Consider the following 19,555-nt stretch of genomic DNA (forward strand, 5'->3'; position numbering starts at 1 on the left):
AGCCCTTGCAAATTCTACACTAGAGAATTACATACAGAAGTCAGGCTAGGAAAAAATAAATGATTTCCATAAAAATAAAATCAATAAAAAAAAGTGAACAGAAGATGCCACTGTTTGAGGTAAGATGCTAGAATACAATATATTCAAGCATTATACACAGAGCTGATAGACACTGATAATAAATCCCATTGCAAGATCCTATTTTCAGTAATTTAGAAACTTGCTAAACTTCAACTGCTTTGGGCTGAAGTCTTTTGATGCTGGATGTCTGCCTCCATCTGAATCCTTTAGGACTATTAAAACCAACATAGTTCAATCATTTCCAAAAATGAAGGTAAGGAGAAACATGTTTTGCAATATGGAAAAATCAATGACAAACTTTTCTTTGGAAAGCTCTAGGCACCCCCATGCATTGGAGCAAGGTTTGAAAACTGAAAGAAAGAGGTCCTGTCCATCTGATGCTTTCTGCTATCTCTATGAAAATCTGGCCAAGCTAGAAGCCTCTGGGGAGAAACTGCAGTTGACCTACACCGAGTATAGACTTCAGAGCATGTCAACACCTCCAAGTATGGAGGTTACGTGACATCACCAAACTAGATAGCTGCCTGAAGCTAGACCGCTATGGGCAACCGTCCACACAGACGGAGCACAGGGCTTTCTACCCTCCTCGCAGTTTAAACAAAGCCAAGAGATAGCATACTACGTTTGCTCCATTTTAAACAAAAACAGCAGATTCTGAAGATGGTTAGAGAGATTTCTGATCCTAACCTGCAAGGCTATAAAATGCAAGTACTTCAAGACTTGTCATGGGCAACAATAAGGAGAAGGAAGGAACTGAGTGAAACTGAAGCATCTTTTAGAAAAGAGATGCAAATATAAAACGTACAGATGGGATTTTCCTTTTAAATTGATGTTTACATGTCAAGAACAACAGCACCTTATACAGGAGAAAAGGTCTTAAAATCCTTGAGAAACTAAACTCAGTAGAAAACAGCCTGGAATCTCAGCCTGAGCCTGACACAGACAGCAGGAAGCAACACCCTAACACTGAGGGATACTCTTGAACCCAGTAGAAAAAAAGATACCAGAAGAACAAGAGAGAAGTCACCAAACTAAGGGCATTCAAGAGGAGTTGCATGGGACTGAACAACAGAATGAAGGAGATGAAAAGAAAAAAACAAAACAAAAAACAGAAAAGGTCCCATCATGGAGGGAAGGAGGTAAAAACAGCCATGTTAGGAACGGAAATAATTATGAAAATGAGGAAGCAAAGACATATTCTAAGGTTAGAAGCAAAGGGTCAGGGATGGGGGAGGGGTATAACATGGGAAGACTGGAGACAGCCTGAACTAGGGCTCTAGAGCCTATACAATGCATGGGAACTAGTTGGTCACCACCTTCCCCATCGAAAGCCAGAGCAGGCAGGTGTGTGTGTTATAAAAACGCAAAACAAACGAACAAAAAGGTTTATGCGTGTCAGTAATTTAAAATGCCTTGCACTATTTACTAAGTATCAGTTAACATCCGCATTGGCCGATATGGTTGGTTAATTATCAGCTATCGGCAACAGCCAAGAAAAATCTTTACTGGTGCACCCCTGTCTGCCCCTCTTGCCATTCCCACCCTGCCTGTATGCACCCCCTGATGTTCACCCCCCCCCTCCATCCACCACGTACTCTATGCAACAGCTCTGACTCTGGCTCCAGCCCAGAGCGTGGAGAACATGGTGGCTCCGGACCTGTATCACCACCCAATTTGCAGACCCACTGCAGCTGCTGCTGACTTTTCAGCTGCTGACTTCAGGCAGCAGTTGCAATGACAGCTCTGACCCCAGCCCAAGGCAGGTGGCAGGTCTGTCTGCAGCCCCAGTCTAGGGCCCAAGTTCAGGCCAGGGCCAGGACCCCAGTAAGCCATCTGCCCTAAGCTGCTACTCAAATTGAAGACAAGCATACCCTTCCTTCCTTTGGTTGGGGGGGGGGGGGGGGCGGGGGAGGATCTTGTTGAGTTTGAGTACATGTTCGGCCTCTTGAAGGCTCCGATGGAAAACATTTATTTGTAGCAGCTTCAGAAGGAGAGAGAGCTACTGTTTGTGAGTTCACAGCACCTGTTAAGCTGTGGCTACAAACAGATGTTGCATTTGTCCCAGAAGAAACCACTTATTCCCAGGACAAAGCACAATCATTCAAACATCCATGTCTGCTGTCATGAAGCAAAGCCTAAAAAGGTTCATGGCCTGGGGCATCACAAAGTATATCTGAACAGTTGTCCCAGGATTGCAACACTGAAGCAATGGCATAGAAGTAGAAGTGCATCCAGCCTCTTTCCTGAACCCCAATTGGAAGGGTGGTGCGTATAAATGCCAATCCCTGGGCTTCTCTGTCACAGGACTGTCACAGCTTCACCAGGGATAAATGCAAGGTCTGTTTATAGCCTGCAGTTGTTACATATGCACAAGCCTGTTGCAATACCAGACAGGCAAAACTGCTCCAACATCCAAGGTCAACAGCAGGGCAATTTAGTTCACTTGTATTGTTATAGGCTCATGCAGAGGTAACAGTTACAAATGTAACAGCTGCTACACACTCCCAAACAGCAGCTCCCCCTCCACTTTTCAAGCTATTACAAAAGGTACATTTGTCCGTGCCCCATGTGTCTTTGCAGACAGAGATACATATTTTTGTAACGTTATTTCTCGCAAGGGAAAAAAGAGAAAGGAAATTAAACAAAATTGATGGGAGAGGATTTTTTTTTTTTTTTTTTTTTTTAAACATACCTAGCTTCCGGAATGGACCGTCAGCTCAGGCATATATAGCTAGCCCAATTAATTAAAGCTTTGATACTGACAATGTGGTTGTGCAGCTCTCTACTCTGTAGAGTGTATGCATTCACTTTTCATTCTCATCCCAATCTTGCACTTCAATGCTCATGATTTGTTAATTTAATCCTTGGGGAACTGAAAAAGTGTTTCTAAGGTAACAAATGTAGATAAACAAGTTTACATTTTACACTTAATACTCCTCTTCCACCCTGATGTAAATCACTTTATTACACTCATGTTGCAAATCAAACACACAGACAAAAGAGACAATAGGAAGTTCTATAAAGTAGCGTAACTAGCATGTCTCCCTTCCCACACATGACCAAAATACAACAGGCCTGGCGTTGAGGGAAGAGAAGAGGTGTGTATAGTAGGCAAGGGTTTAAATTCTGACCTCGCCCTGCTGCCAGAAGTCAGAAAAAGCATGTTTTGTTTGTTCAGCTACTTGTTTAATAGAATCCGCTGATAAGAACCAGCAGCAATTATGCTTTTTGTACAGGCTGGGCCGCATCATGAAATTATTACCAAAGGATACAACAAACAAATGTTAAGCAATCAAAAGAAACAGCCTAGGTATGAATTAACTTAAGTTCTTGTATTAAATTTCTTAATGCCATCAAATGATCCTAGTGTTAAATTATTAATAGTGACAGCCAACTCCATTCATCTTCAAAAAAAAAAAAAAAAAAAAAAAAAAAAAAAAAAAAAAAAAAGTTAAGAAGTATTAATTCTCCCTGGGAGAAAAACAGGCAGACAGACAAACCAAACTTTTATTATAAACATATTAAAAACAAAAAGGTGAAAATATAGAAGTGTATGGCTCCACCAGGGCCTAAGCATGAAATATTACATATTGCAAACCCCTCCCTTCACAGGGTCACACACTGAGGTTCTCCTTGAGCAACACATGCACCCATTGTTGGGAACAAATCAGGCCTCCATGGACCCTGGTGCAGCCACTTGCCACAGCAGGCCCAGATACTAGGTAGGCTCCTGTTGCCTGTCAGGGAGCACAGGCAGCTCACAGCAGGTGGCAGGAAGGCTGCAAGAAGCTTCATCAGGGTCCACTGCACCCTGGGCCAGCTCATTGGCAGCAGGGGGTAGATGCATGCCTTGGAGTGGACAGCAGGGAAGGGGCTGTGGGTGAGCTGCCACAAAAAGGATCAGGCCCTTTGTAGCTCCCCCACTGTCCACCGCTGGGGCACCAACATTTTACAAGTTGAGGTTGCAAATGTTTTTGGCACTCGGCCCAAAAACGTTGCCAAATCCTGTTCTATTCCTATCTTTCAAAGCATTTGCAATCCTTTCCAGTGTTATGTCACCTGCAAAAAACTGATCAGGAAACTCTATTCGGGCTCACTATGTCCACTGTATTCCCTTCAACCATCAAACTAGTCACCCTGCCACAATAGGAGATCAAGATGAGGTTGAAGTAGGCTCCTTATTCCCAGTTCCCTATTCTTTATTCCCAGTACCCATTTCCTTTTTCAAAGCTAATCTAGACCCAATAAAAACTTGTTCTTAATGAATTCCACATCATAGAGAATTTTATTAGCTAGGTATATGTACTAATTAATATGTAAAATAATATCCCACATCAAGTACAGAGCCCTAAATGAAGGTCAGATTAGGAAGGGATTATGGGGCAAAATACTTCTTGGGTCACCCCACATTTCATGGCGATGCCACTGAGGAACTGTCCCAATGAACCCTGGCCACAGTCCTGCCCAGCCCAAAGCACGGTTTGGCCATGCTAAGCTTCCAGCTAACAGCCCCCATGCCCATTATACTAAGTATAATGGCTTGAAGGAATTAGCTTTCGGGTTGGCATCACGGCTAGAAGTTCATCTTGGGCCACACATCAGAATACCTGTGCCACCAGGGGACTGTCCTGGACATCTGTGACCAGACACTTTCCAGGCCCAAAGTGCGGTTTGGGTGTGCCCGGCTGCCCAACAGACAGCACTTCAGCCCCTGTGCTACGTGTTTGGACCCAAATAAAGAACTGGATTTTGGGCTGGGATTATACTCAGAAATCCTTCTTGGCACTGAGAGACTGTCTTGGACATCTCTGACCAGAGACTTGCCTCACCCAAAGCACGGTTTGGCCGTGCCAGGCTGACAACAGCCAGCACCCCAGCCGCTGTGCTAAATACATGGAACTGAATAAGGAACTGGATACTGGGCTGGGATTATACCCAGAAATCCTTCTTCGGCCACTCCAGACCATGTCTCTGTGCCACCAGGGGATGCTTCTAGACATCTCTGAATAGAGATCTGCCCAGCCCAAAACGCAGTTTAGCCGCGCCAGGCTGCCAGCTGACACTACCTCCCAGACACTGTGCTAAGTATCTGGACCCTAATAAGGAACTGGATATTGGGATGGGATTATACCCAGAAATCCTTTTTAGGCCACCCCATGGCATGTCTCTTTGGCACCAGGGGACTCTCCTGGACATCTCACCAGAGACCTGCCCAGCCCAGCCCAAAACACAGTTTGGCCGTGCCGGGCTGCCAAAACACAGCACCCTAGCCACTGTGTTAAGTATATGGAACCAAATAAGGAACTGGATTATGGGCTGGGATTATACTCAGAAATCCTTCTTGGGCCACCCCAGACCACACCTCTGTGCCACCAGAGGACTCTCCTGGACATTTCTGAACAGTTTGGCTGTGCCAGGATGACTGGCCTTTTCCCAGCTATCCAAAACTTCCCTTATCTCCATAATTATAAATATCCTTTCAGTGCCCTGGGATGAAGTTCGTCTAGGCTGGCTCACTTAAATTCATTCAAAACAGTTAAAAGCTCTCTGACATTCTTTTGTTATCATGATCCTCAACCTTTTCCCTTCTTTGTCTATATAATTTTTGCTAGCCATCTGTTTGCAATGTATTTTGTTTGTAAAGACCAAGGAAAAAAGTAGCTGTTGAGCAGTTTCACCTTTGAGTCTTCTGTTAATACAGGTGTGGGCAAAATGCAGCCTACCAGGCAATTCTATCCAGCCCACGAGGCCCCTAAAAATTTAGAAAATTAATATTAATCTGCCCTGAGCTGCTTGTCATGAGGCCCCCGATGGCTTGCCGAAACTCAGTAAGCGGCCCTCTGCCTAAAATAATTGCCCGCCCCTGTGTTAATAGCTCACCTATTTAAAACAGTGTTCTGCAGTTTCACTTGTTAAACTACAAGATGTTTCTTTATCTAGTTGATTCTTCTTATTGAAATCACTTTGGGACATTATGATTTGATTCTATGAAACCAGCTGATTCCATTAACAAGAGGGGTCTCCTTTTAAGAACATGGATACTCACTCTTCCCCCACAGCCCCCTGACCCTGATTGTGCTCATCACCCCCACCCCACCAAAACAAGCTCCCCAGCCCTGCTGGTGGCCTTGCCCCACAGCCCCCAGCACCCCAGCCCTGCCTAACTCCCTCTCTCACTATGGGGGCTCAATTCCCACCCTGCAACTTGCCTGGTGGCCACCGGACACCCCCTGCCTGACCACCCTCCTCCTGCTCCCTCCCAGCCTCCTGCAGGTTGGATCTCTGCCAGGTTGGCTCCTCACAAAACTGCAAAATCCTCAGGCTTCTCCTGTAAAACGATTCCAAAAACCTAGAATTGTGATTCTAATACGAGCAATTTTTACATGCAATAATACACAAATGGCTTTGGTTTTCCCATATTCATTCAAATAAGTGGCTGATTTTATTAACCAGCAATTCTATAAAGTGGAATCTACTCTACCAGTTCAGTACACCTGTGACAGTGATCTGCTCAGGTCCCTTCCAACCCTACCTACTATGAAACTATGTATGAGATTTAAACCGGGTTGATAGCAAAACTGCTTAATTCTGATAGATTTACAAGTGTGAGCTAAACTGATACAATATTTAGCCAGTTAAGAGTCCACATAAGGACTCACTCAACTAAATTAGTTTTTAAACAGATTGTATTAAAAACAGGTACGATTTCTGTGTTCACAAAAGTCAAAGAAAGTTTTTGAATCATCTAAGTGAGAAGATTGAACATATTGGTAGAAGCCTTCATAGAAAAGCAAGTAGATAAAAGCTAATTCAGGAATAGCCTTGGTATACTTAGATCCTGCCTCAACAAAGGGCTGGACAAAATGACATCTTGAGGTCCCTTCCAGCCCCATTTTTCCTAAGAGAACATATCAAAACCCTGTTCTTTTATATGTACATACACACATGCATTTAAACTTTATTATCCCTGTTAATTTCATATCTTTTATACCTGCTCTAATGAAGGAACTATTTTCAACCAGTTGAGACAGAAAACATACTTAACACCTTTTGATGGCATATCTTCACTGTCAAAATGGTTAGTGAATCTCAAACCTCACATGATTTCAAAACCAGGTGTAAAAATCAAAGCTGCCTCTTGTTGTGGATTTAACACCTGTTCACAGCAACAGGTGTTCTGGTGCTAGACTATTCCTGGCACAGGGGCATCATACTTGGTCAGTCAAAAGCAGATCTGAGCCATTAACCTCCACTGATGTCTAATTCATACATCTACCAACTGGAAAGCTATTCATCACATTTTGCTGAATTTCTGGCACAGCAGCAGCATATCAATGCACCAACCTCCAGCCTGTGAGCCAGATGAGGCCATGTCATCCAACCTGCAGGTCTCCCCGTGTCTGGAAAACTTGCTTGTGGGGAAAGCAGTGGCAGTATTAATTGCAGCTCCCCCACTGCCAAATTTCTGGATGACATGGCCCTGCCCTATTAGATCACACTGGCACATGGTATCGTTCTGTGGCTGAATCCAACGCATGGAGTCTGGCCAGCGTGCACACCCAGATCACATCCATGGATCGATCCCACATGCTGATCCCAGAAAACCAGTCACATGACACTCATTGGGTCTGTACAGAAAATATTCCCAAAGAAAATGCTGCTGGTAAAAGGTAGTCTCTCTTATGAGATGTTACTGTAAAAAAAAAAAAAAAATGTCAACTAAACCAAAGTTCTGAAAGTTTTAAAAAGATGCTAAACAAATCCAAACCAAATGTTCTGTTTTCATTTATATTAGGGGCTCTAAACAAGTATAAAACATTTTGAAGACAGAGCAATGAGCAGAATAGGAAAAATTTCCTCCCTTTCTCCTGGTGCACAACACAAAAGCACTGCATTTTCCAAACATGGATAAAACAAAATCTGAAGGATCTACTTGAATCCTAAGAGAAAAGTTAAATCCAAGTTACAGTACAAATGAATTCTGAACAAATAATTAGCCCTGCAGATTAAATACTAACACAACACAATTACATGACAGCAGTATCCAGGATTGCATAGACAACCTTAATATACTATTTCTCAACTTGGGTGAGTTTTAATTTGAAATGGTAACATCTTAGTACAATTTTTTTTGTAATAAGCTTCCTATGTTTCAGATGAAAATAATCCATCAGATTCACATCTCTGCTAGACAGCCTTGGACAGTGAGATATTACGTTCATGGGGCCATATAAAACTTGCATAAAATGCTCTGTACTAAACAGCATTATACATACATTCAATTAAGAAGAAATCTTTACTTCATTCCACACTCCCTTTCCATACAACAGAAAGGTCTCCTTCCCTGTGCACCTTCCCTTAATAAAGGCACAAAATTCCACATAGTCTTCCCCAACTTACTTATGCATTATAATTTGTAATACAAAATTAGCCAAAGTGTCAGAGTTCAGGCAGACTCTATCCGTAAGAACACGCAGACTTGTAGAATCAAATAAGTAGGGCTGGAAGGGAGCTTGAAAGGTCATCTAATCCAAACTTCTGCCTGAAGCAGGATCATCCTTATCCAAACTATGCTATACAAATCTAATGTTAGAGTATTAGCAAAATACTGTCAACCCTGACACAACCACAAGACAAACACCCAAACCTGTCGCAGGTAAAGCAAGGGGACCACAGTAGCCTCAGTTCTGCTGCTGCAAAAGTTGTTAAAATATGCTGGACAATCCTGAGAAGAGGGCCACACACCCAGGTACAGAGGAAGGCAAAAATCCCCACAGTCCATAGGAATCTGACCACGGGGCAAAATTCCTTCTTGATCCCAAAATATGGCAGTCAGTCTGACCCTGAGGGGAGGGGCAAGACCCTCTAGCCAGGAAACTCCAGGCTTAAGTCCCAGCAGGAGCACTGGCATACCCCTGTGAAATCCCCAGACTTAGCTATAGCCAACACCCAATGTCTCTGAGGAAGGCTTTAAAAAACAACCTGACATGTGGCAGCAGGAGGGGAAAAATTCCCTCCCAGCCCCACGTAGCAACCAGCAAAGGCCAGAAACATGGGAAATACCCACAGTGGAACACAGACAAAATGTCCCTGACCAATGCCTGTCCAACCCCTTCTTGAACACTTCCATGATGTAGAGTCCACAACTTCCCTAGGCAGTCTATACCGATGCCTCACTGTTCTAATAGTGAACCAAGTTTTTCCTGATACCCAATCTAAACGAACTTTGCTGCACCTTCAAGCTATTGATACATGTCCTACTCTCTGCAGCAAGAGAGGAAAGGTATTCTCTCTCTTCTTTGAGGCAGTCCTTCAAGTATTTAAGGACTACTATCATGTCCTCTCTTCAGCATGTCCAGCTTGCAGAAAAAGCACCTATGTTTTTCAGCCTCTCCTCATATGACTTGCCTTCCAAGGCCTTTATCATTTTTGTCACCCATGCTTCTGGATCCTCTCAATTTCTCCATGTCCCTTTTAAAATGTGGATCCCAAAACTGCACAATATTCCAAATGAGACCTAACTAGTGCCGAGCAGAGAGGCACCATCATCTCCTGTGTTTTGTACCTAATGCATCTCAAAATCACATTAGCCTTTTGTTCTGTGACTTCATGCTACAGGCTCATATTGAGTCTGCAATCTACCAAAGACTCCCAAAATCTTCTCTGTAGTGCTGCCATCCAACTAGACATGACCCTTTTGTATTTGTATTTATGATCATTCTTCCCGAGGTGTAGCACCTTGCATTTGTCAGTATGGAATTTCATCCTGTTTGCTCCAAACCAGATTTCCAATCTGCTGAGATTGTTCTGATTGCATTCCCATCCTCCAAAATGTTTGCAATGCTGCCCAGTTTTGCGTCATCTGAAAACTTCCTCAAAAAGCTTTCTATTCCAGCAACCAGATCATTATAAACACGCTGAACACCACAGGGCCCAGGACAGAGCCCTGTGGTATTCCACCAAAAGCCTCCTGCCATTCCGTCTTGGATCCATATATAAATTACCTGCTTGTGGCTATCGAGTCAGTCAATTTTCTTATAATAGCTTTGTCCACCCCACATCTTCCATTTTGTTTGAGACGGTGGGACCTTGTCAAAAACCCTGATGAAGTCCAGAATAGCACACTAAGATTTACTCATCATTAAATAGTGCTGGGATTTTTTCCCTTAGAGAAAAAGTGAAACCAACTACACTGTTGTGTGGGGTGACATGCCAGCCTCTGCAGGGGCCTGCACAGCACCCCCCACAGGATGCAGCACATCAGGGCAGGGCCCCCACAGGAGGGCAGGGTAGCAGCAGTTCTCCCTGCAAGTGTGTAGCCTCTGCCCCCTATATCCTCTTAGAACAGGAGCAGGCAACGTTTTTTGGCCGCAGTGCTGAAAAACCACAAATGTCTACCCTTGCAAGGTGTCGGAGTGCTGACATGCCAGAAAAACAAGATGAGGGTCTCAGAGCAGACAGTGGGGATAGGGCCTGAGGCAGTATAGTCCTCCCGCTATCTGCTCTGAGGTGCACATGCAGTCGCCACCAGCATAGAGCTGATGCCAGGGCCATGTAGCCCAGCACAGCTGTTTGCAGCCTGCCTGCTGCAGCTGCCCAGAGCCCAGGCAGGCTACAAAAAAACTGCACTGGGCTCTGGAGCCCAGTCATCAGCTCTGTGCCAGAAACAGGAGAGAGGCCGGGGTTGTGCTGCCTCAGGCCCCTTCTCCACTGTCTGCTCCAAGGCGCGCGTGAACCTGCTGGTATGGAGTTAATGGCAGAGCCCAGAGCTAATGTTTGCAGTTTCTTCACCGCAGCCAGCCCAGACTGGGTAGCTAATACCAACCACAGAGCCCGGTCTACTTGCTGCAGGGCTTACAGCCACACAGCTGCCTGTTGGGAGCAGCCCAGGCTTCGTGGCTGGCAGCAGCTGCCTAGAGCCCAGGCTGGCGGTGGCATGCCGAGCAAAATGGCCTTCCATGCTGTGCTCGGCACATGTGCCAGGGGTTGCTGACCCCTGTCTTAGAAGTTGGGCAGGCCTGCTCTGGAGAATTGGGAATGAGCTCAATCTTACATAACAAAATAAACAGTAAATCTGTTTGTGGTCTGACATTTCCTTCTACTATTTCTTATGTTTGGAGAAAATGCAATTTCATCTGGTATCAAAAATTTCAGCCGTCACATTTTCTGTTGATTCACAAATCCCCCAACCTAGGTCTGTTCAGTGTCTCATCCATTCTAACTTTTTCAGCTTCTCAAAATCCAGAGATGGAGGAGTAAGTAGATAAACTAACCTTTTCATCTTGCCTTCACTGCTAAATTTGGTAATATATAAGCATGTTGATGGGGCTCAATCACTGTAATGTTTTTGTTATTGTTCACCAAGCATATACCTGGACTTGTGAAAATTCTGAGCAAGTATAATTTAGAAAAAACTTAAGTTTGTTTCAACAAGGATACTTGAAAGCCAAACTTTAAGTCTAGAAGTACACTTCTATATAAGCAGAATATATGGCTTAGTAGACCTTTACAAAGTTTAAAAAGTAAAAATGATAGCACTTTCAATTAACAGCAACGTAATAAACTGATACCCTAGAAGAATATTTGTTTTGCTTATGAGGGTAGTATATGCATAAACAACTGATTTACAAACCAATGAACTTTGAGCCATGAATATGTGATTTAGCATGGGACATTAAACTGTCAAGTTTCTGAAGACTTAAAAAAGCCATAATCTAATATCCTTGGCTTCTATTAAAATTTGACAAAACATTAACCCATGTGAGCAACTGATTGTTACTGCAGATACATTTCCCTCTAATTCTCAAGAGTATAACTTTCTAAAATGTCTAAGCATACTTAAAACCACCTTTTTTCCTGAAATAATGAAAATAGTTTGAAGCCTTTAAAAACCAGCCATATCTTTAAAATTTGTGTTTTTAACAGATCACATAACCAGCTTGAAATGAGTACTTAAAAGCTGCTGTGTTCACTTTTCCCAAGCCCAGATAAACACACCTCTTTATAATCACATGCTGCCTATTTTCATAATTTCATTATCAACAGTCAACTTCCAAAAAGAATAAAATGCAAAAAAAAAAAAATCCAGTTACTGTTAACCTACTTACTGGTAAACTGCTTAATATCAACATTGTAAGCAATCTCAGCTGGGTAAACTTACCACTTATGTCACACTTATCTAATGATGTTCCAAGATCGAACGAGTTAGCGGATAAAAATTAACAAGTATTTATTTTTTGTGCTGTTGTACACACTTTCTTCCTTTCAGTTTATCAGCGTATTATTTAACATAGCATATTTTCTATGGTTTTTACTCCATTTCTTAAGCTACATATTACATAAAATGTCAGGGTTGAGCATTACATAAGCTCACAACAATGCACAAAACAGAAGGGTCTAAATTCTAGGCGATTCTAAATAAGAGCTGTAGTGCTGCCTTTGTGAACCAACTGAAATATTTGTAAGCATCAGCTGGTATGTAGCTCCTGTAATTGTCAACTCCGATTAATACCACAGGCTTTTTGTTGGTCCTGTGCTTGTGACATTACATTATTAGGGTTCAACTGTATTATACAGCTTTATTCGCTTATGACGACTGAAATGACTGGCACTTCTTATACATCTTTAAAGAAATGTTATCACTTGTTAAATAATTACGTCTATAAACAGTTTTTTAATGAAATAAGCTAACATTGAACCCCCCCCCCCCAAAGCTATTTCCTTGGGTTCATACAAAGATTCATACTAATTGATTTAATTGTACATGATACCTTCCCAGTGTCTTGTTCAGGAACAGCCAAAAATAAACAAAAACAATAAGCTATATGTGCATCAAGATTGAATTTGAGCTTTGTGAATGACACTGATAGTCACTTTGAGCCAATGTAGTGATGCTATCAAGGTGTAGTCCAATACTCACAGTCGTGTGATTCTAATGGAATCAATCAATATTTCAGGAGACATTTATAATTCATGAACAAGTAGACTACTATTCTCCAAGATTATAATCCTGAGAATGCATACCTATTGTTTCATCATAATGTTTTAATATCTTGACATATGTGGCAATGCTTGTTCATAATGTCAAACATATTTAGAATTTCTAAATAGCACAATGCAGGAAATAAGTGAATGAATAGCTAAATCTAAAAGATAAATTCCAAGTGAAGTTAAAGCAAATTTATTATGATAGATCTGCTGAAGAATTAAGATCAGAATTAAGTTTATTAAGAAACCTTAAACAACATTATTCAGTTTTCAAAAGAGAAAAATGATGCAACTGCATGTGAATTATATACCAAGCAGTATATATTAATATTAAACCATATATAGTAGAAACACTGTGTACTTGTAAGCATCATCTTCTATAGCTATTTGTGTAAAAATACTTCACATCCATTTTACCCTGAAGAATCCAGGTTTTAAAGTTATAAGGCAGTACAGTCTCTGTAAAAGCACAAAGGAGGACTACATTAAAAGGTACTTTAATCAGAGCCCTCTTGATGTCACAAAAAAAGTAAGCCACAGGACAAGAGAAGCAACAGTCCAGTTCTAGTACAGATCAGTCTGCTGGAGTTCACTTTTGGTACTAGATGCCAGGCTCTTCGGAGACAGGAATGATTTGTTAAGGGTTTGGACAATATTAGAAGGGCAAGTGGGTAGAGACTGGCAAAATGACCAAGCAAGGGTTTCATAGTTGGTAGGGTTGGAAGGGACTTGAGCAGATCATCAAGTCCGACCCCCTGCCTTGGCAGGAAAAAGTACTGGGGTCAAACGACCCTAGCAAGGTGTTCGTCTAGCCTTGTCTTAAAGACCCCCAGGGTAGGGGCCAGCACCACTTCGCTTGGAAGTTGGTTCCAGCTCCTAGCCGTCCTGTGAGCGAAGTAGCACCTCCTGATGTCTAGTATTAGTTGCCACGAGTAGGGGTTAGAATAGCACAGGTCTCTCAAATTTTTGGGAGGAGACTACTCAAGAGAGGCAGGAAGAAACAAGTGGTTAATGCCAGTTGCACACTGTATTCATCTGGACTCTGACCTTTCAACTATCCAGTGTGAAAAGAGACTCCAAGCACCTTAAGAGTTACCCAGCACTACTTTTCATAGTTTCTAGGGTTGGAAGGGACCTGAGCAGATCATCTAGCCCGACCCCCTGCCATGGCAGGAAAGAATACTGGGGTCAAATGACCCCAGCAAGATGTTCATCTAACCTCCTCTTAAAGACCCCCAGGGTAGGGTCCAGCACCACTTCTCTTGGAAGCTGGTTCCAGATCCTAGCTGCCCTGACTGTGAAGTAGCGCCTGATATCTAACCTAAACCTACCCTCTGCTGGCTTGTGACCGTTATTCCTGGTCACTCCTGGTGGTGCTCGGGGAAACAGTGACTTCCCCAATGCCTGCTGATGCACCCTGACTAGTTTATAACAGGCCACAAGATCCCCCCTCAGCCTTCTCTTTTGGAGGCTGAACAGGTTCAGGTCCCGCAGCCTGTCCTCAGAGGGCCTGCCCTGTTGTCCCCTGATCATACGAGTGGCCCTCCTCTGGACCCTCTCCATGCTGTCCACATCCCTCTTGAAGTGTGGTGCCCAGAACTGGACACAGTACTCCAGATGCGGCCTGACCAGTGCCGCATAGGAGGGGGAGGATCACCTCCTTGGACCTGCTTGAGATGCATCTGTGGATGCATGCCAAGGTGCGGTTGGCCTTCCTTACTGCCTTTCTCTAGAGAAACAGTGAAACCAAGTACACTTTCAACAAAAAGCAAATTTATGACACTTAAAAAAAATGTACAAGTTTGTTACAAATATCTGAGTTACAAACTACTCAATTCGGACTGTTCTCACAAAAAAAGAAAAAACCAGCGTGAAACATTGACAGATTGGAAAAATCCAGTATTTCTGAGGTTTACTTCAAAGAGAATATATCTGCTAGACAATTAGCATTGTGACTAATGAGATACCCAAAACAGTCATTTGAAGGCACAGCCTTATTATTCAGGGTAAACTAATTAATATTACTCAAAGCATTTACTGTTTATATTCAGAAATATCAATGATGAAAGACATCAAAAGAAACATATGAACTTGAGTCAACCTTATTAATTACACTGAATGACAGTTTATTCTTTTCTAGGAAGTCTTTACTGCACAAATGATTAAAACTAAAACTGTCTTCATACTAACACCAATTCCTTATCTACTGACAAATCCTGAAATTCTGGAGTTTCCATGGCCCTGACAGACACTATTTAAAGTGCACCAACTGCCTTTGAAGCTCTCAAAATAGTGATGGTACAAACACACTCAAGCAAAGTTCTTTTAAAAAAGGAACAACTTAGAAGTACTTCCTTCTGAAGTGCCTCCCAAAACATCTGTATGCTCCAGCAGTCCTCCAGCATTCCACAGAGATCTCTGCTGTCCTCTCCCTCCACCCCTGACACACACAGGGGTGAGCGGATGTGGTAGACGGCATGAGACATGCATCATAGAGACCAACTGGCAGCTTCGGGAATGGCGTCGAGGCGGGCTTTAGCTTCCTTGACAACAACCCACACATCACGACAAGAGACACGTTTGGGCAGGATGGGCTCCACCCTTCCCCTAAAGGGAAGCGTGTGTTCTCTTCGAGGCTGGTGGATCTCCTTCGGCAGGCTTTAAACTAGGCTCATCGGGGGAAGGGGAAGACAAGGGAGGAGGAAGCCTTGGACCGCTAAACCAAGCAACGCCCACAAGTACAGCCCAGCCTAGACCAACAAGTGGAACATATACGCAGGTAAGCAACAGGGGCCAGGGCAACGCTGTGATTAGGGGGCCAGTCCACACACCCACAAGAGGCCTCAAATTCCTCTACACAAACACTCGTAGTATAGGAAACAAGCAGGAGGAACTTACCCTCGTGTTAGCTGACACCAACCCAGACATAGCAGGGCTCACTGAAACATGGTGGGACTCAACGCATGACTGGGTGGTGAATATCAAGGGCTACAGGCTGAACAGGAGAGATAGGACAGGGAGGAAAGGTAGGGGTGTGGCACTCTACATTAAGGAGGAATACACATCCTCATCAGGTAGCACAGAGTCAGAGGAGGGGCACACGGAAGTGCTCTGGGTTAGAATACAAGGCAGTCGAGGGGAAAGAAAGAGACTTGATGGTGGGGGTCTACTACAGACCACCCAACCAAGGAGAAGAGCTAGACCAGGAATTCTTAAGTCAGCTCACGAGGTAGTTAGTTCAAAGGACGTGGTTATCATGGGTGACCTGTACTTTCCAGACATCGGCTGGGAAGAGCGGTCAGCCAGATCTGACCACTCACGTAGGTTCCTAGCCCAAATGCAGGACCTCCATCTAATCCAGGAGGTGCACAGCCCCACCAGGAAAGATGCCTTGTTGGATCTGGTGCTGGCCACAGGTGACGACCTGGTGAGGGGGCTGCGGGTGCTCAACCACCTGGGCAACAGTGATCACCGCCTGCTAGAATACACCAATCCAGCACAAGGTGGCAAAGGCCTGCAGCAAGGCAGCAGCCCTAGATTTCAGGAGGGCAGACTTTACTGAGCTAAGGAGAATAGTCGGGGAAGCACTGAGGTCCCAGAGAGGAGGGGAGGGGAGCCAGGTGTCCAAGAAGAGCGGCTGCTCCTTAAGGAGACGATCCTCCAATCCCAAAGGGAGATAATCCCAACACGGATCAAAGGGAGCAGGAGGGCACAAAAGCCCCCATGGCTCACCAAAAGCATCCGGGAATGTCTTCTAGCTAAAAAGGAGGCGCACACCCAATGGAAGGGAGGGGCCATCACCAGGGAGGATTATACTGCGGTTGCTCGGGGATGCAGAGGGGCAGTCAGGTAGGCCAAGGCGAAGATGGAACTGGGACTAGCTTCCTGGATCAAGGACAACAAGAAGTCCTTTTTTAAATACATAGGGGGCAAAAAGAAGGTACCGGGTAACGTGGGGCCCCTGCAAGACACGCTAGGAAATTTGGTCGTCACACCAGATGACAAAGCTAACCTACTTAACGACTTCACCTCCATTTTCCTGAGCAGGGACCAGATCAGCCCCCACACTGGGCACCCCTCAGGCCCCAGGGGAGGCGCACCTAGGCCATGGGTCAGGGAGGATCTAGTCAGGGAACTTCTGGAGGGACTGGATACATTTAAATCAGCTGGTCTGGACGATCTCCACCCCCAAAGTGCTGAGGGAATTAGCTAAGATCATTGCGGGACCCCTAGCATGGCTGTACGAGCACTCGTGGTGCTCTGGTGTGGTGCCAGAGAACCGGAAGAGGGCCAACGTGGTTCCCATCTTCAGAAAAGGGAGAAAGGAGGACCTGGGGAACTACAGGCCAGTTAGTCTTACCTCAATCCTGGGGAAGCTTTTTGAGAGAATTATTCTGGCACATGTCCACGAGGGGCCAGCAGGGGAGATTATGCTTAAGGGCAACCAACACGGGTTCATTAGAGGCAGGTCCTGTCAGACCAACCTGGTGGCCTTCTACAACCAGGTCAACAAATCCTTAGATGCAGGGGTAGCAGTGGATGTAGTCTTTCTGGACTTTGAGAAGGCCTTCGACACTGTCTCTCACCCCGTTCTCATTAAGAAACTGGGGGACTGTGGTGTCAACACCTACAGTCAAATGGGTCAACTAATGGCTGGAGGGCCACACCCAGAGAGTGGTGGTGGAGGGATGTGGGCAGTGGGGTCCCCCAGGGTCGGTCCTCGGGCCCGCACTGTTCAACATCTTCATGAGTGACTTGGACGAGGGGGTAAAAAGCACCCTGTTCAAATTTGCTGATGACACTAAGATGTGGGGGGATGTGGGCATGTTAGAAGGAAGGAATAGGCTGCAATCAGACCTAGACAGGTTACAGGGGTGGGCAGATGAGAATAGGATGGGATTCAACACAAACAAGTGCAAGGTGATGCACCTGGGGAAGAAGAACCAGTACCGTACCTACAGGCTGGGGAACTCCCTTCTCATCAGTACAGAGGCAGAAAAGGATTGTGGAGTCATCATTGATTCCAAGATGAACATGGGCTGGCAGTGTGGGGATGCGGTCAGGAAGGCCAACCACACTTTGTCATGCATACACAGATGCATCTCAAGCAGGTCCAGGGAGGTGATACTCCCCCTCTATACAGCACTGGTCAGGCCACAGCTGGAGTACTGTGTCCAGTTCTGGGCGCCGCACTTCAAGAGGGATGTGGACAACATAGAGACGGTCCAGAGGAGGGCCACTCACGTGATCAGGTGTAAGCAGGGCAAGCCCTATGAGGAGAGTCTAAGGGACCTGAACCTGTTCAGCCTCCACAAGAGAAGGCTGAAGGGGAATCTAGTGGCCGGTTACAAACTAGTCAGAGGGAACCAGCAGGCATTGGGGGAGTCCCCGTTTCCCCGAGCACTACCAGGAGTGACTAGAAATAATGGTCACAAGCTGGCAGAGGGTAAATTCAGACTAGACATCAGGAAGCATTATTTCACTGTCAGGGCGGCTAGGATCTGAAACCAAGTTCCAAGCGAAGTGGTGCTGGCTCCTACCCTGGGGGTCTTTAAGACGAGGCTTGACAATCACCTTGCTGGAGTCATTTTCTCATGGTGTTCCCTAGGACACATATGAATGAATTCACCTACATACCTCCCCTATTACAGTAAAGTATTACTATTCTCCTCATTTTACATTTTAATATTGTTCACAGATCTAAACAAATGAGAACCCCAAATCATTCTTTGAGAATAAATCTATCCAGTTTATGGAAAAGCTCATTTTAAACACCATGATTGTGCACTACTATAATGTGTGTTTGTGCTTTTTCAATTGTACCAATTATTCCAGTATAAAAGGTTCAGCAGTGCACTGCAATATCAAATTAAAAAAAGATTACCCTATAAAAAATATGAGCAATAGTTAATAAAACCTGTTGCTCTAAAATTGTAGACCAGGGGCAGGCAATCATTTTGGCTGGAGGACTGCTTAAAAAGTTTTGGTGAGCTGTGGAGGGCCACAAGGGTAGCCCAGCCTCTTGACAGGCACCCCACTGCCTGATCACCATCTTAGGGCTGGAAGTCCTGCCCCCTGACACCTAACCTTTGCCACTGGAAGTCCCTCCCCTTGGCCCAGAAGTACTCCATTTGAGAAAGGGGTTTGCCATCTCAGAACTGGAAAAAACAAAAAACAAACAAAACAAAAAAATCAAAAACATCCACAGTAACATATTTGAGTTTTATTTTTTTTTAAATATTTTTTTCCTGATGTGTGTGTATTTGTGTTGTGTATACAGATATCATTGCATAAGAGCTCAAAATGAAGTCTTACTCCTGTATATTGCGGGGGGTGTGGACATGTGTGGATGTAGGTATGGGGGGTTTGTTGGGGATGTTTGTGGAGGACATGGGAGTATGAGCCGATCAGCACCCGCCCCACAACAGCCTGTGGCCCACGCACCCTGTGGCGCCTCCTCGCTACCACCAACAGTGTGTGGCCCTAG

General features: G+C 44.5%; 1 protein-coding gene across 6 annotated transcripts in view; it reads right to left on the bottom strand.

Annotated features, from left to right (window-relative positions):
* The window catches only part of PHTF2 (putative homeodomain transcription factor 2), a 154,154-nt gene that overhangs the window by 108,762 nt on the left and 25,837 nt on the right, over window positions 1-19,555 (bottom strand). The window lies entirely within an intron of this gene.

This window comes from Crocodylus siamensis, chromosome 4, assembly GCF_052110815.1.
Source record: "Crocodylus siamensis isolate JL-2025a chromosome 4, ASM5211081v1, whole genome shotgun sequence".
In the NCBI taxonomy this organism is placed as follows: domain Eukaryota; kingdom Metazoa; phylum Chordata; order Crocodylia; family Crocodylidae; genus Crocodylus; species Crocodylus siamensis.